This window comes from Thamnophis sirtalis, unplaced genomic scaffold (genome assembly GCF_051295495.1).
Source record: "Thamnophis sirtalis isolate CommonGarterSnake01/CBP01778 unplaced genomic scaffold, rThaSir2_p1.2 scaffold_3, whole genome shotgun sequence".
In the NCBI taxonomy this organism is placed as follows: Eukaryota; Metazoa; Chordata; class Lepidosauria; order Squamata; family Natricidae; genus Thamnophis; species Thamnophis sirtalis.
In genome coordinates, this window is record NW_028261383.1 from 120,883,810 (window position 1) to 120,909,213 (window position 25,404).

The window sequence follows — 25,404 nt, forward strand, 5'->3', positions numbered from 1 at the left end:
CTTGGATCTGATATTCTTTCGTGCATGTTTCTAGCATGAACATCTAATGTAAATAATAATGTTTTATCTCGCCCCAAAGTACTATATTCTACATCTATCCACAATTACAAATAATCACGTTTTTCACATGAAGAAAGAACAACACAATAATCATCATACGCAAAATAATAAATACAAAAATCTAAAGAAATCGGAAGGCAAATCTGAGGGTTTTTTTTCAGGTTGTGAATAATGTGCTACCCACCAACACTGAAATGACTGTAGGAACCAGGTTAGGGTAACCCAGTGAGAATGGTGAGAGTAGAATGTGAACATAAATAAAGAATGCCTTTGCATTTTATGCACTCTGTGTGCAATTTAAATTTTTAGTTGCTATACCTAGGCTGCTAAGACTATTCAGTGATTCAGAAGTAAAACACTGGATGTCTACTTATGAACTCAGCAAAGTACTGTGAAGAAAATGAAAAGGGGAATTTTGAATTTCCAGTATGTAGCCTGGAATAAGAATGATCTGGAGATAACTTTCAATTGATATGGCATTCTTATGTAAAGTTTTCTCAAGCAAGCAAGATAGACATATAGACATTCTTGTCTAGTGAGGATCAGAGGAATAAGTGAGAAGGAACCAGGGAAATCGACATGACGAGCCATGTGCTGGGACTGTGATAACGTGGTGAAGCTGACCAGGCTGTTTGCTGTTTGCCACAAGGATGCTAGCCTGAATACCGGATAGATGCTGGGAGGCAGAGGCAGATTTTTTTTTCTTGTACTCTTCCTCTAAAGCTAATCTGCACCTTATAGTCCAGTGCATCTTACAGTTAAAAAAAATATGCTACCTGTTATGGGTCCTCAGCAAGTGTAAAAATTGCACTCAAAGGAGAATAATAGTTCAAAGGGTCTTTATCAAACTGAATTGGAGTATTAAGTGGATTTTCATTCTTGAATACTTTTCAACATTTTCATTAATAATTTTGATAAAAAGCAGGAGAGAATGCTTAACAAGGTTAAAGGTGGTGCAGAACTGGGCAAGACAGTGTATGTTAAGAAGTACTTCAAAGCTACTTTAAGAAAACATGGTCTCCTGTCTCTTTAGCAAATTCGAGGCCAGACAAGGCTTCTTCCAATCAACTATTATAAGCACCAGTAAAGCAATGCACATAATATTCAGCAAGTTGCAGGGACAAGATCTTGAAGAGATAGAAGCTCTGCACTAATTATTTGCCTCCATGCGGGAAAGAGAAATTTCATTGCTTCTGTGAGGGGTGAATATCTCAGATGAAGCATAATTGGGAATACTCTAGAGCCGTGATGGCGAACCTATGGCATGCATGCCACAGGTGGTATGGGGAGCCATATTTGCTGGCACGCCAGCAGTCAGCTGCAGCGTGCATGTGCGTGCCAGCCAGCTAATTTTCGGCCTTCTGGAAGGCCGGGGAAGGTTGTTTTTGTCCTTCCCAGGCTTCAGGAATGCCTCCGGAGGCTGGGGAGGGTGAGAAACGGCCCCAACAGCCAACTGGAAGTTTGGAAATGATCCATTTCAAGCTTCCGGAGGGCCTCTGGGAGGGTGGGGGAGGCCATTTTCACCCTCCCCAGGCTTCAGAAAAGCCTCCAGAGCCTGAGGAGGGGTTGTGCGTGCGTGTGCGGGGGTGGTGGTAGTGCATGCATGCGCAGATAGGCAGGGAAGGTTGAATTGGTATGGGCACATGTACGTATGTAATAGTGGGCATGTGCATAATTTTGGCACGCCATAAGAAAAAGGTTCGCCATCACTACAGCAGGTTTCTCAAACTTTAAGAAGTACGGACTTCAACTCCCAGAATTCCCCAGTCAGCATGCTAATTGATCAGTAAGTGGGTTCACACATCTTACCAAGTTAAACCAAAGTAGCCACATTATGATTTAGCATGAGATGTAATATCCAGTCAGTATTCCTCCTTATAAATGACTAAAACTAGTCTTGTTTTCCTTACACAGAAGAGCCACTAATCTCCTGGAGGTTCCTCATGGAGGATGGGCTTGAATGGCTTTTCGTGGGAAAGTCAGCATCAAAGATTCTGCAGCCCAATCTAACCAGGTAAAATGAATTATATGAACTAGGATTATAGCCCAATTTTATTGAAACTTGATAATGCCATAGAGGTCCAATTTTCTGTTGCAGAAGAAAATAGATGTCATGATTTCCAGCTGGACCATTTCTCTGCATTCAGATCGATTGAGAACTGATGTTCTCATAATTTATAGCTAATGTTGAATAGATTCCAACTTCCCTTTTGTATGAGTTTATTGACTGTAATCCTAACCGCTTTATTAAATCATTGTCTCTTCAGCTGGAGATAGTATTTACTAGATTTTGGAAATTTTAGAACTTGTCATGACTTTTTAAATTATACAATGAATCAAGTTCATTCAGTGATAAAAAATATACCTTTATGTGCTCCAAGATATATACTATGTATATATAGTATGTTTTTCATTTATTGTAAAGCTTTGGAAGGCATCCAAAATACATACATATCCAGATGTTTAAAGTGGAGGATATGATAGTTATGAAACCAAGCTGGTTGGAAGGATGAAAAATAACATGGATAATGAAAAAGGTTAGATCTGAAAATTCAGACAACTGGAGATTTTATGGTATTTTGAAGTTTTGTATTTCCAATATTTTCACAACTCATAGAAATCAAATCTTATTTTAAGGGTTGATCACAGTTGTAGTGTGCAGAACTCACATAACATAAACCACATGTAGCTGTTTTATTTGGTTGAGCAAATCGAGACAATGGAAATCTGGATTTCCATAAACAAACAACAAAACACTTTATATGTTATATTTCCTCTGCACCCTTTTTAAAAGAAGACATGTGACTGAGGAAGTAAAAATGTTCTTGTCCTCTTATGCAGTTTGGCAAAAGTAGGAAATAAAGAGATACAGGCAGTTGGTGCAGTTTCTTTATGCCATAATGACAGAAAAAGCAACTTTTCCCTTGAACCTGGTACATTGCTTGCCTTAGCTGCCTTTATTTTTCCTCTACTAATTTACAATTTTACTATTAGTTAATTAGTAATTTACTATTAGTATTACTATTAACTATTTACTAAATAGTTCTAATTTTTCTTTCTCCCCTCACCTTTATGTACAAGAGTACCTTTGTACTACAGACAGATCTTGTAAACATCCTTAAAAAATAAGAAGGGTGGGAGCTTCTATGAAATTATGGTGAACTCTGAAGATGCTTCTGTGAAAGTAGAGCTAATAACTGCAGTAATAACTAAGTAATTATGAGAAGACAAGTTCCTCAGAAACACTCCAGCAAGGAGAGGACCGGAGATCACACACATGTGCTCCTTACAGCTGCTCTTCATGAGCAGACCACAGGACAGTAATTTTCCATGAGCTTGAGCACTGAGACGGGAAGGGATCAGCCATTTTGCTTGCAACTGTGGCAGAGCCTTTTAAGAGAGAGGGCTGTGAAGCACCATTAAGTGGTGTATAAGTCTAAATGCTATTGCTATAAATACTGGTGAAAATATGAATGTTTATTTCTATGGTTATGATACAATGTCACACGACAAACTCCTATGAATTCCTTGCTGACTCACACCAAAGTTACATTTTAGTCTGACAGTACTGAACAAATTCTTCCAATGAAAATTCCAAAATTTTAATATTTTCTGCATCTACATGTCTCTGTATCCATGTGGGTCTGCTGTAAAATCTTATAAAAGCAGAGGGGGGGGGTTTCTGTAAGGGGAAAAAACCTGCCAATACTTTTGTTAGGGTTAAGCAAAGGCATGAAAAAATTGTAGGCAAGTTTTAGATTTTTCCATATATTTCTCCATTCAGAATATAGGAAAGAAGAAATATTAAAAACATTGCAATAAATAACATAAAAATAAAACAAATACAAGCCAGAACTGAAGGGAGAATAAAAAAAGAGTCTCCGCAACAATGAAGTCATCTAGACAAGTCTCCAGTTCGATGGGAACTCCAGGCCTGGTCACATAACCAGGACTTGAAGACCTTTTGAAATATTAATAGCAATGGGGCCAGATGTAGGAGAAGGAGTGGTAGAACCTGGGGTGAAGTCAAAAGAGGACTCAGCCTAGAATTGCTATATAGTCACAAGTGGACTAAGGCCAACCCAAGGGTGGGTTCCAGCAGGCACCACTGCCTGTTCGCTCGTGCATGTGCTTGATGCATGCAAAGAAACTAAAAACAAGATGGTGGTGCCTATGGCACTGCCAGGAGAACTGGATCGGGGACATGGCAGGCCTGGGTGGCTGCCAGTTCCAGCGACCCAGGCCGTCAAGCCACTACCACTGGTCCAACCCCACTTGAATTCTGTTAACCCTTTTCTAGCACCAAAATAATACTAACAGTTAGTTGACTAGTTTCCTGTGCCTAGGCAGGAACAATAAATCAGTTTAACTGGACTTTAATGTGTAGCGTTGGTCTTTCACACCTGAATTTAGTACAATTTTGGAGGGATGTTCCATTAGATGGGCACCATGGAAGAGGATTGCTGTGTAACTGCTGTGTGTTGTTCAGTCTTTAAAAATGTATTATTGAAAATGATATTTCAATGTAATATTATTTCTGTAATTAAAACAGAATAATTAATACAGAAATTATTGTGCTAATAATATAATTAATACAATTAATACTAATTAATACTATTTCTATAATTAATTAGTAATATTCATCAACACAAACTTTAATTGTCATTAATTAAATAATAATTAATAGACCATTTTTCTTCAAACAAATAGGTACTCCAAACAAAATCCATTTCCAACAATTATGGCTAAGTTTATTAAATAAATATTAACATGGACTATTAGGAAGAATTAAATCTTTAAAGTTGTTAATATGACTAGAAACGCAATGTAGTCAATGTGTTTGTAGACAAAGTGACTTTTTTTCTTTAAAATCTATTCAGAGATTTATGTTAACTGCAGGAAATAAATTTCATGCTATAAGAGGGTTAGAAGTTAATTTGGATAGGCTATCCTTTAATAAATTAAAGGATATTGATAAAGAGTCACACAAAACTTCTCAAAGAAGTTCTTAGTCTTCATACTAGTCCAGGTTGATTTAGGAGAAGTTATTAAATAGGACTGACAGCAATTAAATATGGTACTAATGTCATGCTTCTGATTGAGATTAAAATGGAATTTAAATCAGTATTAAATTCTGCTTAATGAATTCTACTAAATAGCAATCCTTAAAGCAGGATTGCTATTTGGTAGAATAGCTGCAGTTAAAATGTCTTTCTTCTTAAGAATCTGTGAGACATATGTTAAGTGAGGTTTGCCCCATGCTCCTTTCTTGTCACAGTTGTTAAGTGAATCACTGCAGTTGTTAAGTTAGTAACATGGTTGTTAAGTGAATCTGGCTTCCTCATTGACTTTGCTTGTCATAAATTTGCAAAAGGTGATCACATGACCATGGGACATTGCAACTGTCATAAATATGAATCAGTTGCCAAGTGTCTGATTTTTGATCATGTGGGGATGCTGCAATGGTTGTGAGTGTGAAAAATGTTCACAAGCCATTTTTTTCTGTGCCGTTGCAATGGTCTCTAGAACTGTTGTAAATCAAAGACTACCTGTACTTGGTTTCATATCTTCATTTATAATTACTGTATTTTCACTTACATTTAATTCTGAAAATCCGAACATTAGCTGAAATAATCTATATAGGGTAAATAGAATGAGTATAGCAGTTTAAGAATACCTGATTTTAAACATTAGTTTTAAGGTTTTCAATTAAGACCATCCCTGTTTTTTAAAATAAATTTATTTAAAAAAAATCACGGGCTATAGGCTAGAATTATCTCTGCATGTTGTATCAGGGCAGTGTCCTTCTTCTTGATAGTGAGAAATAAATAGCGGTCATCCCAAATCTGTATGTAAAAATTTCTTAGAGGTCTTGAAATGATAAAAACAATATTTGGTCTTTGGACCTGTTTATTCTGCTCCCATTTCATGGATTCCCCTTTTTGAAAACATGCAGCTTTGAAAAGGCACATTGAACATATGCAATAATCAAGGCATGTGAAATTATCAATGCACCAACACCCTGGATTATGTTTCCTGCCCAGGAATGCTGAAGTCATGTTAACTAGCTGTCATGCTATACATGTATTTAAAGAGAAAATGGCATAATGACTGATACCTTCAATTTTAAAATATAGAACACACTTATTTCCCAGGCTTGTTTTTTTGAGACAGGAAGCTAGTTCTGATTTTCCTTTCATGGAGATAACGGGTTTGGTCACCTGGAGAGAGTAAACCGGCTGTTAAAAGTAGTGCACAGGGAGCCCTCTTGTGGTGAATGTTAAAGCCGCGTGAAAGGTATTATTTGTATTGATTTTGGGTGCACAGCTAACGAAGCTTATGAAGGGTTCTCGCTGTTTTTATTTTTACTCATTCCTCTTATCACTGTTTCCCTGATGACATATCTAAGGAAAGTTCAACTATTATTTATGTGAAAATGTTTGTTTCAACAGGGACATTGTGTGTTTGCTCTCTCTGTTCTTTTAATGCAGTGTTTCTCAACCTTGGCAAGGTTGAGAAACACTGTTTTAATGTGATATTGTGGAAGGGGTTTATAATAATCCTTGATCTGATATATAGATTTTAATAGTGATGCTAGTGTCAGAGGTAGCCCCACAAAAACATGATGACCAGTTGGCTTCATGAAAGAGTGTACAGATAAGATACTAGCATGCTATCTGTGAGGATTAATATTGTATATATTTGTGATGTCAGCCCTAACTAAAATGTTCATTTTTATTACCATTGATTTCATGTTAACAGTGAGAATCTTTTTATAATTTGTTGGAATGAATAAACAATGTTTGTGTGGTAGCACAAACATAAATATACAGTAAGTGAAAACAATTAATCGGTGGAACAGCTTAAATTGTAGGTGCTCTATCACTTGTGGTTTTAAAGAAGATATTGGACAGCCATTTATCCAAAATGTTAAAAGGTCTCCTGCTTAAGCAAGGGGTTGGATTAGATGACCTCCAAGGTCCCTACTATTCTATGTTTTATGTTCTTAACACCAAAACTTAGTGAAACCTGAAATATAAGTTCCCTTTTTATCTCCTTCTTGAAAAGTTTTCTGGAATAATACTCTCCCCCCCCCCCCACACACATTTTGTTTCTATTTTCTAAATAAAACTTTTTCAATCTGACATCCTCATATAATTCCCAGTTAAAAATTCTGGGAACTATAATTCTAGCTATCTCAATTATATATTATATCATTAGGGAACAAGGAGACTATTTCTATTCAATCTATACTATAGAATAATAATTATTCATTCACTTTTGTTCGCTGCAGGTCTTTTTTTTCTGTAGGAAGAGAGCAGAAGAGGTTTACAGTCTTGTTGGACAGGCTCCTCTAATCTACCTTCCTACCCACCTGTCATACAATTTTTTTGGGGGTGGTGGTGGTGGTGGTAAGCAATGCTATGCATGCTATAGCAAATGCACTGATGAGGTTACCTAGTTTGGGTAATGAAACATTTGCCAAAAGAAAAAACAAGCTCAGAAAGCACCAAGGACCCCTCATTTCAACCCTGAGCTACAACTATTCTCCTTTATCTGCAAAATATAGAAATGTAGTAAGAGATGGTAAGCCAAAGACTTTAGAAGCAAGATAGAAGGAAAAAATATATAGTTAACTCCCAAGACCATTCACTATATTTCTTCATAGCTTTTTATCCTTGCAAATCATCCTTGCTTCCCCTATGCCCCTAAACTGCTTCATACATTACCTATTTTCTTTCTTTCAGCTTCTCAGCTCTCTCTTTTTCATGCTCTTGTTGATTCCATCCAATCACAACTTTTTTTTTTGATCTTCCTCTTCCTCTCAATCTATTCACACTCCCTTTATGTATCTGTTTTGAGCATCAATAATTCATTCTTTCGATATCATTAAACCACTGGCTGTATGTCTTTCAAACTGTCACTCATTCTTGTATTCAATATGCATTCATTTGGTACCCATATATTCCTGACCCTATTCCTTTGTATTTAACACACACTTTTTATGAAGGATCCATTTCCGCTGCATTCAACTTACTTTTCTTTCTCCTAACATCTTTTACTTCCAAATAACAAAGCAGGGTCTCATATGCAATTATTTTGCTTCTTTCAACAAATATTCATTTATTACAGTAGCTCAGATGATAGTTATGCATACTTTCTGACTTTTATCCTTTTCATTCATGATTAAATTAACATCTTCATTTCTTGTATTACCTCCACTTTACAAGATCAGACTATGGGTCTGCTACAAAGCTAATTAGGGGATTGGAGGCTAAAACATACGAAGAACAGTTACAGGAGCTGGGCATGGCTAGTCTAGTGAAGAGAAGGACCAGGGGAGATGTTATAACAGTGTTCAAATATTTGAGGAGCTGTCATAGAGAGGAGGGGATCAACCTGTTTTCCAAAACACTTGAAGGCCATACAAGAAATAATGGATAGAAACTGATCAAGGAGAGATTCAACTTGGAAATAAGAAAAAATAACAAATGGAACAGGTTTCCTTCAAAAGTTATGGGAGCTTCACCACTGGAAGTTTTCAAGAAGACACTGGACTGCCATCTGTCAGAAATGGTGTAGGATCTTCTGCTTGGGTGGGATGTTGCACAAGATGACCTACAAGATCACTTCCAACTCTGTTATTCTGTTCTGTTATCTGTTACATTCATCTCCTTTCTCTCATTTTCATAGCCACACATATCTCTATTTCCTTACCTTCATTCATTAATTCATGATTTTTATCACTAATACCTCTTACAGTCCAGGTTACAGGCTTCCATATTTCATGATTATTATCCAATGAGAGGATAAATATTGGGTTGCTTATCATGGTTTGGGTGAATCAAAGCTTCCACACAATGCTTTTTCATAAGATACGAAAGATACAGTTAGCAGCCTTACTCATAGTCATATCACAAACAATACTACATTCTGTGCAAACGGTAAGCAAACATGGTACCAATCAGTTTTGGTATAGTCTGACCATGGCAAAATTCAAATCTATTTTCACTCCAAGCATACTCACATTAGAATTTCTAATCTGGACACTTTCTCACCAGTCAGCATGCTGTTGCTCAAATTCCGTCAACTAAGAATTTTGCTGAGACATTTGCAAGATATTACTCTTAAATCTGGATAGCCATTTGTCTGAAATGGTATAGGGTTTCCTGCCTAGGCAGGGGGTTGGACTAGAAGACCTCAAAGGTCCCTTCCAACTCTGCTATCTTGTATCTTGTCTCACAAATGTGCTTTGGATGACTGGGTTAATTGTCATGCCTTAGAGAACCAGCCTAGAACTAAGGAAAAATTTCCTGATATCTAGAATAATGAATCAATGGAACGACTCATTTCTAGATATTGAGGCTGCCCCGATACTGGAGGTTTTTAAGAAGAGATTGGACAATCATTCAGCTGAAATGATACAGAGTTTCCTGCCTGAGCAGAAGGTTGGACTAAACAGTGCTGGCGAACCTTTTTGCCTTCGTGTGTCGAAATTGTGCATGTGCAGGAAATAGCACACGTGCGTGCATCACATTCACAATGTAATGCGTCCCACCCACCTGCACATGCGACACTCCCCCATGCGCACATGGAAATGAACTTCCGGGTTGCCCATTGGCTCCGGAGGCTTTCCTGAAGCCCGGGAAGGGCGAAAACAGACTCCACCAACCCCCAGAAGCTGGAAATGGATCATTTCCAAAGTTCCGGTTGGCCTGTTGGATCCGTTTTTCACCCTCCCTAGGCCCGGGAACCTTTCCTGAAGCCTGAGGAAGGTGAAAATGACTTCTCTCGACCCTCTGGAAGGCTAAATATCAGCTGGCGGGCACGCACATGTGCGTGGAGCTGACTTCTTGCGTGCCAGCAGATATGGCTCTGCATGCCATCACAGGACTAGAAGATCTCCAAGGTCCCTTTCAATTCTGTTACTCTGTTACTTCAGCACTCTGTTATTTTCTTCATCCTTCCCATTTTATCCTATTGCTCATATGCTTTAAAGTTTGTACTAAATACTTTTAAAATAATATTGACACATTTACCAAGCATAATTGGAATATTCTTTTTAAAAGAAGGAACAGTTGGACAATGGTTGCCAAAAGAAAATTTTCCTTAGTGCGTATTTAAAAAAGGGTTTACAAATGGATTTGATTGTGCTCAGTCTTTAGAGCTTTGGTTGTGAGAAAATGAACAAATGAAGAAACGTAACAGGATATGAATAAAGAGAAACGGGGGGAGAATGACAAAGCTACTAAAATTTCAAATAAAACAATGCATGAGTTGAAATTTTTAAATGAACTTCAGAGGAAACCCCATATAATGTGTTAACCTACTCTAGGTGCATATAAAGATGTCATATAGAGAGGAGTCACCAACATTTCGGACCTCAGGAACCACTAAATTCATAATTTTAAATCCTGCAGACCACTAATATGATCTTCCTAATGATCAGCTGGGTGGGCATGGCAAGGTGGTCATGTGACTGGGTGGGTGTAGTCAACTTGATGTCACTCACATCGAGGGACGCCTTGTCAGCCTCTCCTCTCCACTCCTCACCTGCCCGCCCAGGCTCCTTAGCGCCCCAACAGGAAACAGTTGCTGGAGCTAAATAGCCACCATGAGAAAAAGTTGGCAAAACAATTCCGTTCAAATTGGATCTGAGCGAGAAGGAGGCTCAGCCAAAGCATCTCACTGAGGACACTGAGGCTTTCCAAGCAGAGGGAAGACCTGCAGGAATGCAAGGCCAGGTACTGGCACCTGGAGGCTCAGTGGGCTGAGATGGTCAGCCAGTTCCAGACCATGATGCAGTCTCACTGGAACGAGGTCCTCCGGCTCTTTGCCACTAGTGGCACTTCCCCCTAGCCTTTGCCAAAAGCCTTGCACCAGGAGGCTGAAACAGACCCCAAGTCAGAATTTCTGCCCTACTCTGACCCTCACAAAAAGACCCCGAAGAAGGAGATTCTCTGTAGCAACACAAACATTCATTGCACGTACCTGGCCCTGGGGCCGTGGTTTGAGGACCCCTAATTTAGTGCAATTTAAAAATGAAAATAATTTTTCTGAGGACTGTTAGGAATATAATCTCATTTCATTCATTTCATTTCATTTATTAGACTTGTATGCCGCCCTATTCCCGGAGGGACTCAGGGCGGCAAACAGACATATGGGGAAGGGGGGGATACAAAAACGAACGAAACAAGACAAAATACAAAGACAAGTTAAAACCACACAACAATCAGCAATTCGAGTGGGGCTGGGAACTCATCAGCCCCAGGCCTGCCGGAACAGCCAGGTCTTAACGGCTTTGTGGAAAGCCTGAAAGGTGGTGAGGGTCCAGAGCAGTTGGGTTGGCAATATATAAATCATATAGCAATGCTGTACCTGTTTCTTTAAATCATACTGTAAAATGTGATTGGTTGCTGTTTTCCTCAATCGGCCATAAAAGAGAGCCAGAATGACTGTTAGCTCTCTGTTTGTTAGATGCTGGGCTGAGTGTTTTGGAAGCTGGCTGTTAGAAAGTGCCGTGAGCTATTATAAGTTTTGCAACTGCTAGCAAACTTGAGTACCAGACTGTTTATATGATACTGGACTATGTTATTTGGATTATCCCTTAACTGAAAGACATTGATGACTGACTGTCTTTCCATGTATGACTTGGACTGTTTGATGGACTCTGATACCTCTATTTCCATGAAAGTAAAAGCCTATTTAAACTGCAATGTCTCTGTATGCTGGTTTGTGTGTTCTCCAACACAACTCTCACAATGCTTCTCTGAACGTACTCGCTCTCCCAACGGAGAGCTTATCTAACAAGGAGCACCAAAATTTCTTTGCAGACCACCAGTGGTCCACAGACCACCAGTTGGTGACCACTGATATAGGAAACATAGAGCATGAATGAATTATAAAAGGTCCAATGGAAAAACAAGGGACCATAAAGTAGATGAAATGTTAATTAATCCATTACACCCTTTTCAAATGTAACATCGAGGGTCTTTTATTTACTGTTCAGTCTACTCTTATTAACATTATTCTCTGTAATAGTAAACTTCAGAGTTATCTGTATTTGGGCAGAAAGTATTAATGGAGAGAGAAACAGAAAAGGAGTGTTTCTGCATCTAATATTCTACCTAAAAAAAGAAAAAGTAATGCCCCCATCACCCAGTTATTGGTTAAGAACTGGTGATGAGCAAGGAGATATTGAGAAACAAGAAGAAGAGCTTCTACCAAGACAATGTTCAGATAAAAGAAACCTGAGTCTAGGGCAGAACTGTAACCTGAGAAAGTTTATCAGACAAGATTCTGCTTAGTTCTCTTTAGAGGAGAGGCCTCCAACCTTTTGGGCACCAGGCATCAGTTCCATGGAGAGGTTTTTCCATGGATCAGAGGGATGTTCCTTCGTGTGCTGCCTGCATCCCGTAGATAGAGCTTTCTTTGATGGTGTGGCCCGGTTTCTGGCATGCCACAGCCTGATGCTGGTCCATGGACCAGGCGTTGGGGATCTCTGTTTTACAGCTAAAGGGAGGGAAGGGGGAAGCATGTTCATACTTGAAAGATTATGTGACTATAATGAAAGTAGCGTTAGACTGCCTGACTTTGGTTACCTAGTTTGGCTGGTCTACCCTGAAGGGCTGATGCTTACCAGCAATTAGAAAGGCAAAAATGGGGAGTGGAGGGTGAATAAAATAATTTTTGTAATGTGATTTATCAGGCATAAAGATGTGTTTCTATAGGTTTCAGCTCTTCATTGGGAGACAGAAAGGTTTCACAAGAGGCAACAAAATCAAGCTATTTGGAAAACAGCACACCACTAATGTATGCAAATAAAATAATTCTCATTTCAGAAAAGTCATTCTTCAGAAACAATTATTAATCTAATTATCAGAGAAAGGATTGTTGGAAGAAATGTCCTTCTGGGTTCAGTTCCAAGTGTGGAAAAAGACACTGGAAACATGGATGCTGCTTGGAAAGATGGTTTAATGGGGGCCAGGATCACATGGCTTGGAGCTCCTGGGTGAAAAGGGGGATCACATGCTTCAAGATGTTGGGTGAAGAAGAAAAGAAAAAGGATCGAGATGCTGAGAGTCCCTGAGTTTTATACCCTCTCCTGAGTCCCACTTCCTGTCCCTGTCCCTGGGTAAGAAATGTATTCTGATTGGTCGTCAGACTCCCATGGGTGGGGGCGGGGGTCTTAGCTAACTTTGTAGGCTGTCCTGAGACCCAAGCTTGTTTGCCTTGCTGGCTGATGTAATCTTCCCAGGTGCCATGGGGTGAGATGGGTAGAGGGTTAATCCTACCCTTGTTATGTTGAATAAACTGGCTCAGGCCTTAATGGTCCATTGACAAAGTGGGTGGGTGGGACAGGAAGCTGCTTTATCTTTAAAAACATGTTTCTCCTTTTCTCATCCGGGGAAATATAATATTCTGACTTTCCAATATGTCCCAAAATATTTTATTTCTCTAGGAGAGGGAGGGGTGGGTGCTAACCCCGCAGGATCACCCAAGCTGCACAGTGTCTAAGAGGAATTAAAGACAATCATTGATTGAGCTCTCGGGTTTCAGCAAAGGACATTTTTTTTCCTTTCAGTTATTCAACTATCCAGCCCTTCTCTTTCCCCTTTCCCCTACCTAATGATCTCACTTTAAGGTCAGCACTGATCCCGGTTTGCAAACTGGAAAGTGTCAGACCCCTGTAAAGCTTCTTTCCAGCATTGGCCAAATTTTTCTGACAGATTTCTATAGAGATTTTATTGGTGAGTGGAATTGACAAGGCCCTGCAGGCTGCCTCCTCATTCACAAGGCGCCTTTCTTTTCCCCTTGTACACTTTGTCTTGTCAGCTGAGATAAGACCTTGATTACAGTGCTTCTGTCCCACCCCTTTGTGGCGTCTTTTCCTTTTGTCTGCCGTGCCTGCCTGTCTCCAGAAAGTAGAGGTGACATCTCCACACCACTTGCATCTTACTCGGGTGAACAGGGGATTTAAGGTAGAAGGAAGGCAATGGGAACAGCATCAGGCTATGTCAACTGCTCCCAGCCAAGCCTGAGCTTCTGTTTGTCTGCATGAGGGCAGATGACTCTGGGTACAAAGGCAGACGTAATTAAAGCCCACGGAAACGGTAGGGAGATCTCCGGCTGGGGAATGGTGCATCTGACTGAAGATGAAAACAGATGTTCTCCTCGGTGGCTGTTCTCTGAGTGAACACCCAACAGATGCAAAACAACCTTAAAATGGTAGCAAGGTTGTAAATAATCACTCCTAATTACTTTGCCAGGTAGCACCACTGGCAGCAAGATCTCTCTTTTTAGAAATATTTGCTTTTTTTAAAAAAAAATTGTTTCTTCTCCTCCTCCTGGAAAATGTTCTTGTGTTACGAGGGCTTGAAATAAACTTCACCACCTTTAAATGAAACACTTGGAGTTTTCTCTCTTTCTCTCTCTCTCTCTCACACACACAAACACACAATTTCTCTCTCTCTTTCACACACACACACAATGTCCCTCCCTCCCTTCCCCCCCTCACACACAATCTCTCTCTCTCTCTTTCACACACACACAATGTCCCTCCCTCCCTTCCCCCCCTCTCTCTCACACACAATCTCTCTCTCTCACACACACACAAACAATGCCCCACTCCTCCCCCCCCTCTATCTTCTTACCAATCAAGATCCAAGGCATGATTGAGCTATGGAAGAATACACTTTGAAATCTCTCTCTATAGAAATGGCCGTGTGTGTGCGTGTGCGCTCCAGCATAACTCTGGAACACCTCGAGCAATTTCAACCAAACCTGGTACACAGATGACTTACTCTTTGGGAAAAATACTTGGGGGGGGGGGGTAAGACACCCCTAACATCCTTCTGGGGAGAGTGTTTGGAATGTTGGAATGTTTATTTAATTTGTATGCCGCCCCACTCCCGAGGGACTCGGGGCGGCTAACAACCAAAGGGGGGGTGTTCTGTCATGATACTGCATGTTGTGCCTTAAAATGGCTTCTACTGTACTGCTGTAAAATAGCTTCTACTGCAGGGGAATTGCCATTTTCCCCTATAAATAAATACCCAGGCAAAGCTGAGTAATCAGCTAGTTTCAAATAAAAGGCAGCCATATATGCTGATAGAGGGGCTGGGAGGAACAGGGACTTACTCTATGAGTGTTCCAATTATCTCAATAGAATTTGGTCAGCCCACATGGAAGTCAAGCAACTTAGTAAACCTAATACAGTAATGTACTGAGGGCGCCAGCTATAAATTTTTAGTACAAAATAGTCAAGTGAATCAAGTGAAACTCTTAGAATTTTCTCAGAGTAGAAATCATACACAAGAAATAAAGTCAGGGATTCTGATACTCCATTCAGTGGTGTTTTGGTATGGTTTTTTCCCCCCATTCTTCCTGTTAAGAACCTAATTGCACTCTAACAACAAAATGAGAGAAGTGAGTATTAAAAAAAAACCTGTATACACAATTACTGTGTTATTGTTAAGAAACAAACATTAAATTATTCTTAAAGACTGAAACATTTTTGACCTATACTGGATCTTCACATGATCCTGCTACTTTTAACAATTGTATTAAGAAAGCTGACTCATCTGTGGATAAAGATTTTTCTTCTGGCCTAAATTCCTTGGTGCAAAGTTATTCTGCTTATGGTCACTCTATGTATCTAACATTTAAGATGAATGTGAGAATTAATAATGAACAAGGAACTCAGGCATGGCATTTCAGCTGCCTAAACAATATGATTTATCATACATTTAAGATCATTCAAAGCATACCCATTTATCATACAATATATACCTTGAATGTCTGAGAATGTAACAGGCTTATATTATCTAGACATGCTTATAACAATCCTGAAGCACTCTTCTGCGCCATGCTCTTATCAGTCTATATAATTAAGTGCTTGTGAAAAGTTGAACTTAGGTGGTGATTTTTCTAAGAGTGTTTAGTGCAAAACAACAGATTGGAGGGACTGTAAAGGGGGACTGTAGCTATCTTACTAGAGTTGGTGTTGGGCACTCCCATGGTAGCTGGGAATGTGAAAGGTACAATCCAGTTTTTGAAGGTGACCAGGATGGGTCGGTTGTTAGATTGGCTTAAGTAAGGAAGGCCTTTCTGATTGACAAGCCAAATTCTTCATCCCAATATTATTTCCCACTTCTTATTTGGCAGGCATTTCTTTGTGATCCAAGATCTCTGAACTGTTTCAGGATTAACTAATGAAACATCTTATTTAATGAATTCCCAGAACACTGTCAAACTATTTACTAAGACTGTAATACTATTATTCTTCTCATCCTTCTTATTACCTGTCTCTTCCTACTTAAGACTATAACCTTGTTACTTGTATCTTTACAATTTATATTGTTTATTTAGTTTCTTAGTATGATTTGATTTCTTATTTAGTATCTTATGACTACCAATAAGTGTTGTATCTTATGATTCTTTTTTTATATAAAAGTTTTTTTTATTTTAAAACAAACAAAAACATACATAAAAATATCATCAGTTACATATCTATTTAGCATGTTGTTTGGTCACAAACATTTGTGCATCACCGCTTTCAATTGCATATAAAATCAGTAGTTATCAACCCAATATACGTTAATACATTGATTATCATTGTAAATCATATATTCAGTTTACTCTTATAATTTCTTCCTTTTAAACATGTATTCTAGAGATTAAATTCATATGTGTGCTAACTATCTGTTACATTATTGTAAATCTATTAAATAATAACATATCTTTATGGTATCATTTATCTTATTTTGATATTTCTTGCAGTATATATAAAAAAAGGATTCACCAACATATATTTGTATATCATTACTTTCAATTATATGTAAAATCATAAAATATCTTATTTAATGAATTCCCAGAACACTGTCAAACTATTTACTAAGACTGTAATACTATTATTCTTCTCATCCTTCTAATTACCTATTTCTTCCTACTTAAGACTATAACCTTGTTGCTTGTAGCTTTACAATTTATATTGTTTATTTAGTTTCCTAGTATGATTTGAGTGCTTATTTAGTATCTTATGACTACCAATAAGTGTTATATCTTATGATTCTTGATGAATGTATCTTTTATGTACACTGAGAGCTTATGCACCAAATTCCTTGTCTGTCCAATCACACTTGGCCAATAAAGAATTCTATTCTATTCTATTCTATTCTATTCTATTCTATTCTATTCTATTCTACTCTACTCTACTCTACTCTACTCTACTCTACTCTACTCTACCCTACCCTACCCTACCCCACCCACCCCACTCCACCCCACTCCACCCCACCCCACCTCACCCCTTCCCATCCCATCCCATCCCATCCCATCCCATCCAGAACCACTGTCTCTTCTGAGTGATGAAAACCTATATAAATGTACTGATCATACATATCTGCGATGGTTGCTGCAATCAGTATAGCGAAAGGCAAAAAGTAAGAATATGTATTTTAACAAGCCATCCTTAGTGATTTAAATTCCCATGAGACTTTGACCAAAGGTGCAAGAACTAATCAAACTGTGATTTCAAAATGATTATTGCAAATTACTAGCCTTAATAGAATTCTCATAAGGGAGTCATAAAAAAAAAGGCAACACACTTGATTGTCCTTCGTTCCTACCTTCAGGGAAACTGACGGCACTACCCCAGTACAGAGGTTTTCCTGAGAGTGCCTAACCTTGGGGCTGCTGCGCTGACCGAAGCAGGTGTTGAGGCTGCTGATTTGAATCACGCATGCGCATTCACACACACACACACACACACACACACACACGAGCACACACCTTCCTCTTTACATCATGTTCTTTTGTCCTGCCAGCCACACAGTCAAGCTGCCACTAATTGGCAATGTGCCAGCCGGATGAGCTTGGTTGTGGATTGCTGGCATTTTCCACACTTAGAGAAGTGGCAGCCCTGTGCACCTCTATGCGGGTTTCCTTGGTAACCACATCACTCTTCCAAAGTCCTGCAATGTCAGAAAATAAAAGGAGCTGGCAGTGGAAAAGCACCTCACCCCTTCCTCTCAAGCGAAAGGCAGGGATGTTTGGAGAGTTTTATGTTTTGGGTTTGGTGTGAGATTTGGTATGAGCAACGGGGCTCATTCTTATTGTCTGCCCGAATACATTACTCAGATGTCAGCCAGATGCTTGCAGGCTCTTGGTGTATAAAATGGCTCCCAAGCATAAAGTAGTCTGAATAATTCTGGATGGCCACCCAACGGCAGCCAAGAAACACTGAAAACCCTCATGCTTTGCCATCACTGCGCAGTGTCAGACTGACTGTATCTCAGCTCGGATGGAAACAGCCAAGTGAAATGAAAGAGGACAGGCAGATTTCATATCTCCAGGAGGCCTGGATGATTTAGCTGCTCTCTTTTGCTTCTCCAGTCAGGGAATTCAGCCTTAGCACAGTTGTGGGGCATCTGAAGATCCAGAGACAACAGAAGAAATAAACTAGAGGGAATACAGCAAACAAAAGCTGGATCAATGTTCACTTCCCTGAAAAGGAAGATTTTCAAAGCCTATGCGGCACTTAAATCTAAGGAAGCAGCTCTAGTAAAAATGATACAAATTCTGCTTTGAAAGATCTTTTGTTGAAACTTTTCTTTTTAAAGAAAAGAAGTCAAAGGGACGGAATAAATGCCCAGGTTGATAAAGTAATGTGGAACAGTTTATTTGTATTTGGAATTCTGCAACTAGTAGAATTGGATATCTGATTTTTCAAGAAAGAAAGAGAGCTAAGGGTACAAAGCCATCTACTCTTCCTGGCCAAACTATTTCCTTAATTTTTTGATATGTGCTTTTCTTAACCATCCCTTACTTGGGGTGTCCAGCATTTCTATGAATGGCAAGAATCATTACATGGGTCTTGCCCAGAATTATGGCTGTGCACATACTTGGAAAATATGTGAAACCTGTAGCTTAAGCTTGAAGTCTACCACTGAGCCCAGAGAAGAACTACCTGTTGAACCTGGACAGCCGAAACAACCTCAGATGATTCTCCTTGAATCATCTTTTTTCATAAATCAATCATTGGGAATGGATTACCCAAATCCTATAATGGCAAAACATCCATTTCCTCCATATACTAACATTTAAGTGAATAAGAAGTCAAGTAGAAAATAAATGTATTAGTGTCTAGTTGTATTATCAAATTCTTAGTCTAGGCAAATGAAGAATTGTGCTTAACATAGGAGAGAAGAGAATAAGTATTTGTACAAATTATCAACATATTTTCATCCTTGTGGTGTCACAATAATGCTTTGTTGCCTTAATGCAGGGGTGTCAAACTCAATTTCATTAAGGGCCCCATCAGGGTTTGATCTCAGAGGGCCGGGGGGGGGCGTGGCCAGCTCAACATCAGTCATGTGGTGGCCTGAGCGCTCTGCCAGCAAAAATTGCCTCCTGAGCTCCGTTTTTGGCTGTGACGGCATCCTGCAAACCTCTGCTAGTGAAAACGGAGCTTGGGGGGGCTGCCCATGGGGTGGCCACACAGGCCAGATCTAAGTACTTTGCAGGCCATATCCAGCCCCCAGGATGAGTTTGACACCCTGCTTTAATACATAAAAGTGTTATGAGGGGTTCTTGGGCAGGGGTGAAATTCAACAGGTTCTGACAGGTTTTGAAAAACCTGTAGCGGAAATTTTGAGTAATTCAGAGAACTGGCAAATACCACCTCTAGCTGGCCCCAGAGTGGGGTGGGAATGGAGATTTTGCAATATCTTTCCCTTGCCACACCCACCAAGCCATGCCCACAGAACCAGTAATAAAAATAAATAAATTTCACCACTGTCCTTGGGGCTCTCTAAGCTTGGTTGTATTCTTGCAAATGTTTTATTAGCCAACCTGGTCAGCGAACATCAAGGACCCCTCATTTCAATCCTGAGCTACAAATATTTATTGATAAAAATGTTAGTTACAAGGATTTGTACCATGAAAAATATTTTTCTCCATAATTAGCAGAGAGAATTCACATCAGCCTTCTCTAACCTAGTGACATCTGGGATGCTTAGAATTAGAACTGCAACTGCTTCAATCAGCCAGCTGGAGGTGGCAAAAATGGCAGCTGATTTTTCAATATGACATTGTGTTGAAGCAGGCTAAGACATTTCAACCAGTAAATTACAGTACATCCAACAGTTGCAAGAAATTAAAATTCTGCTCAAATATATTTGTGCTTTTTTTGAAAAGCAATTTTAAGTTTCCTAATTTATTTCTTATTTTAATTAAAGCTGGGTATTTGTCTGATCTATATTTGATAGCTTTTTATCTTGGAATATTAACTCATTAATTGTTATTGATATTACTTTTTATTAATATTATTTTATTTTATTTTACATTGTGTGAAATGGTCCAAACATGTGATGGAAGGAAGAATGATTTGCAAGAATGGAAAGAAAGGCTAGAGATGTCATATCTGAGTTGCAAAAATTTGGACAACCTGAGATGGAAGCCAAGAAATGTTAACAAAATTAGACTCTCTGGTGCCACCTTGTGGTCAGTCAGAATCAGCAGTTCTAGTTAAGAACCCTCTCTTACACAATAACCTCTAGACTGGTTTCGAACAAGGAAGTTGCATTTTGCCTCCCTGCCTTTTTATTTTATTTAAAAAATAGAGATCTTTTGGGTCACTATAAGAACAAGTTACATTATAAGATATATAGTTTATACTGGAAGATGCTGCCTGTAGCAGGACAGATTCCCATTCATTTTAAAAATACTTTTTTTTGCAATTTTCCAATAAATGGCAATACGAACTAAGAAAGTTTGTCTTTAGAATCCAAATTGAATTGGAAGCTTCCAATAAAACACATTGAGCAATTGTTTGAATCCCAGAAATCTAGATGCAAATCAAATCTTGAGGGTGATGTATATCCCTAGTTGATAACACCATAAAACTAAATAAATCTATAATAATACTTATGTGATATGGAGCGAGAGCAGCAATGGCAGTTTTTAAAGCAGTTCTACTTTTTAATACTTCTTCCAAATCACTTAGAATATGAAGATTGCTTTGTTATTTGCACATGAGATTTTCTAAAACTAAAGAGCACTGAATGAGATTCAGGGGGCCTATTCCCAAACCGTTAAAAGCTAAATAGGACAGTTGAGATAAAAACCTTTAAATGTCATCTTGGAATAAGCACTAAGAAAAGCAGTCAGAGGATTGTAAAGGCCTTGCACAAGAAACAGTGTGTCAACTAGTTCTCATTCTCTCCCCTGGTGATTCTTGTTCCTAATCAGGTTTTTTTAAAAATAAAAATAAGTATTCCCTTAAACCAGAGGTGAAATGCTCTGAAGTCTGCTACCAATTCGCTTCACACACGCATGTGCACCAAATTCGTGCCTTTTCTGAGTCTGCAAAGGTAAGTAGAACAGCGCGGGGGGGGGGGGGGGGTAGCTGTGCCATGTGATTTAGATTCGCAGGATTTCCTGCTTTCTAGAGAATATAAATCGTGCAGCACAGCTGATTGTTGGACAGCTGGTCATCAGAACTGTTTTTTTGTTTACATTTGTTAGCATTTTTTTTACTACCGGTTGAGCCAGTAGTTTAAAAAATGCTTTAAAAAGTTTTTAAAAGTTATGACAATCAGCTGTATGACAATCAGCTATGCCGTGCAATATTGGAACTTTTTTAAAAAAGCTTTTTTTTTTAAGCAATTTTTAACTACTGGTCTGAGTGAACCTGTAGTATTTTTTACTAGTAGTTCAGTCGAACTGACCCGAACGGGTAGCATTTTATCCCTGCATTAAACTATGTTTTGATCACACAATGCACAAAGCAACTAAATTATGGAAACTATGTAGGTTTCCATGATACACAAGCAGTAAACCATTAAGATTTTCCTAACTTGATGCTCTCAGATGTGCTTAGACCTCAATATAGTAGTACTGTACGGAAGCATTGGGATTGGTAAGAGTTGTAATTCAAGCTTTTGACAGGGACCCAGTCTTGGATAGCAAAATATAAATGCACCTCAAAGCTTGATAATTGATTTTCCTCCTTGGCTTCTTTTTCTTTTGCACTGATGATTTCTTGAATTATAATTCATCTTGAATCTTGTTATTCTGTATGTACATAAGTAATGAAAATAAGCATCTAATGACACAAATCCTTCTTTTTGCTGCAAATAAAAGTTTTTTTTTTACTAAGCATATAATTATATTTAGTTGCATTCTTTACGAGGAACTGTATGATCCTTCTATATACAAATGGACGAGACATAGATGGTTTAATCATGCCTGCCAGCACATAAAAATTATGCATAATGGCTGGCTTACTGTCATGCATCTCATAGATCTTTGGAATTGACACATATCTAACTAGTTTCCTGTCATATTCCCCGTTTAGTTTCCATGAGTTTAATGGGAAAAAAGACTCAAATACAACTCATAAAACAGGGATATCAAATTCAGAGTGATGGGAGGGCCAAATTATTCATGCAGAAAATCTACTTGAATTACATTGATACAATAACTCTTATATTTTTCAAAAAAAAGGTCAATTTTATCTAAATGTGATACTGCATTTAATACTATACCATTAAAATACTAAAAATCAGATTTTACTCTTTGTTCTTGCAGTAAGTCAACACTTCTTGAATATTTATAGCATGAAAATCTTAAGGATTTCTATAGTGCAAAACCTCAAAAATAGTGAGCCAGAGAAAACAGGCCAGTAACATGTTTGAAACAAAAAGTAGCACTTTATATTCTATAAAGATTATTATTCATAAATGCTGGCATAGAAGTTTAATTTTTTTTGTGTGCAAAAAAATAGTAACTGCCTTAAGAAGGTGAAGAATCTGTCAAGGTTTCTTGGTTTTGCTTTGTCTTACAAGTTACTAAAGGTATCTGAAAGTGATTTTAGGGGGAGAAAAAGAACTTTAGAAAGATAACTACAATAAAATTCAAGTGCCTGAAAGTAAAACAGTAGACAAAGTTTGAGATTCTTACAGAATGCAGTTAATTTTCCTTTGTGCTTTTCATTTTGTCATTTTGGATTCAGCTATGGAGATGTAAGTCTTCTTATTTCTGCAGCTTCTCTAAACTGAGAAATCATGTCTACAAAACAACTTTGAGCATCTCGTTTGAACCATCATACGGACCAGGGTTCTCTGCAGGAGGGGGAGAGAAAAGTCATACTGGTGACCACAATGATGTGATTGAAATTCCAACTATATCTTCATTATGTACATAATGCACATGCAAAACAGATAGGGCTCCGATTGCAGTGTTTCATTTGCCATCTTAGCCTGTGGACAGAGATGATAAGGACTATAAATCTGTGAATGCAATAGATGCCTACCATACCCCAATCTAAAAAAAAAACACCATCCTTGGTAGTAATCATAATTTGCCTTTCTCATAAACATTGAGAAGAGTTAAAAGTTAAGAGTGGGTTGCAGGTTATATTTTCACTTGGGCAATCAATTCAGGATTGTTTGCTACATCCCTACATTTCCAATTCTGAAAACAGTTTGCTGCACAGTCCATCAGAAGACTTGGACATTGCTTAGAATAAGACATTGGATTGGATTATACCCATGCCATCTCCCCATTCCCAGCAACCTTATTATTCCCAGTGTTTCATTAATGAGGAAGTTGAAATGAGAGAAGAGATGTCTAGAGCAGGAGTATCAAACTCATGTCATCACAGTGGTGTCATGTGACATATCAGAACTGTTGTGTTCTGAGTTTGCGCTGACTAGAGGTTTGAGCGGGAAAGCGCTCGACAGCCGATTGGCTGATCGTTCGACACGGCCACATGCTCCTTGTCATTGTGGACGCCTTCTCGAAATGGCTCGAGGTCGTCCACATGTCCACTACCACTGCAGATGCGCTAATAGCGACCCTGCGCCGATTGTTTGCCACCCACGGCCTGCCCGATGTGTTGGTGTCCAACAATGGACCGCAACTGACAGCTGCCAAGTTTGAAGCCTTCCTTGCTTCCCAAGGCATCCGACATGCCCTCACCTCCCCGTTCCATCCCGCTAGCAATGGCTCGGCGGAGCGCGCTGTCCGCTCCGTGAAAGAGGCTCTGTCCAAACTAGACCACCTTCCCTGGCAGGAAAGGATTGATGCATTCTTACTCGCCCAACATACTACTCCCTCGCCAGAGACAAACACAAGCCCAGCCGAACTCCTTATGGGACGACGGCTGCGGACAACATTAGACCGTTTGCACCCCACTTACTCCGTGGCCACCCCTTTAGATTCCCGGGGAGGGCCCCGTTCCTTCAGCCAGGGGGAGGCAGTGTATGCCCGGAATTATGTAGGACATCCCTTGTGGCTACCGGGCATAATAACCGATCAGACCGGGCCCTGCTCCTACAGGGTCAAGCTCCTCGACGGCAGAGTCTGGAAACGCCATTGCGACCAGTTGCGGAGCAGGCACCAACCTCCAACAAGCGAGCAGCAGTCAACCGACCTGCCAACCCCGACGGGCACGATGACCGACGCAGAGCCAGGAAACGAGGAGGTCAACCGCGATCCGGCAGCCTCAGTCCCAAACCGAAGCGGCGACTTACCTGGTGGGCCAGCACCATCCTGCGTTCCCCGGCGGCCCAGGCGATCGCCGTCCTCCAATGCAGAGTCCTCGGTCGAACAGCCAGAGCCTTCAAGCGAAGCAGAAGGGCCTAGGGCATCAGGCCGCATCAGGCGGCGTCCAGCTTACTTGGAGGACTACGCCTGCGCGAACTTAAGGGGGGAGGAGTGTTGTGTTCTGAGTTTGCGCTGACTAGAGGTTTGAGCGGGAAAGCGCTCGACAGCCGATTGGCTGATCGTTTGACAGCTCCTATATAAATAGGGAGCTGTCCAAACGAGCAGCGCGCGTTCCTATCTAAGCCGGTTCTGAAGTGTTAGCTTGTACTTTAAGGGAATAAACTTGTTAGCCTTTTATTCCTGTCTCTGCCTCAGTTCTTCTGGCTACCCACAGGTCCTTGGTACACACCAAGAACTTTTCCCCCTTTTCCTAAACCGGGCATACGCAGCAAGCAATCTGGCCCATGGGCCAGGAGTTTGACAGCCCTGGTCTAGAGCATCACTCAACAAAGGATGAACATGGGTTAAAGCTGCTATTAAGGTGTACCTTGCAGAAGAAAGGGTGGCAAAGCACCAGTATTTGCAATAGTGGTGAATATTTCTAGCTCAGGTGTTGGATGAAGGTGAGGGTTCATTCTCTGAGCTTGTGGGTTGGTGTCTGAACATTTCATTACCAGGCTAGGTAACATCCTCAGCAGAGTTTATGGGGGGTATCAGTTTTCTTCTCTTTCTAAGGGCTTCTGGTATGGGTGTGTCAAGTAAGGGTCTTGCGGTGGGTCAGCTGTGAGTCATCAG

The 25,404-nt window shown here is 39.6% G+C and overlaps 1 long non-coding RNA gene across 1 annotated transcript in view; it reads left to right on the forward strand.

Annotated features, from left to right (window-relative positions):
- LOC106538581 (uncharacterized) overlaps positions 1-25,404 on the forward strand; it is a 259,882-nt gene that overhangs the window by 19,036 nt on the left and 215,442 nt on the right. The window contains exon 3 of the long non-coding RNA XR_015695798.1: positions 1,975-2,074. This is a non-coding gene — a long non-coding RNA (uncharacterized LOC106538581). The remainder of the gene's footprint in view (positions 1-1,974; positions 2,075-25,404) is intronic.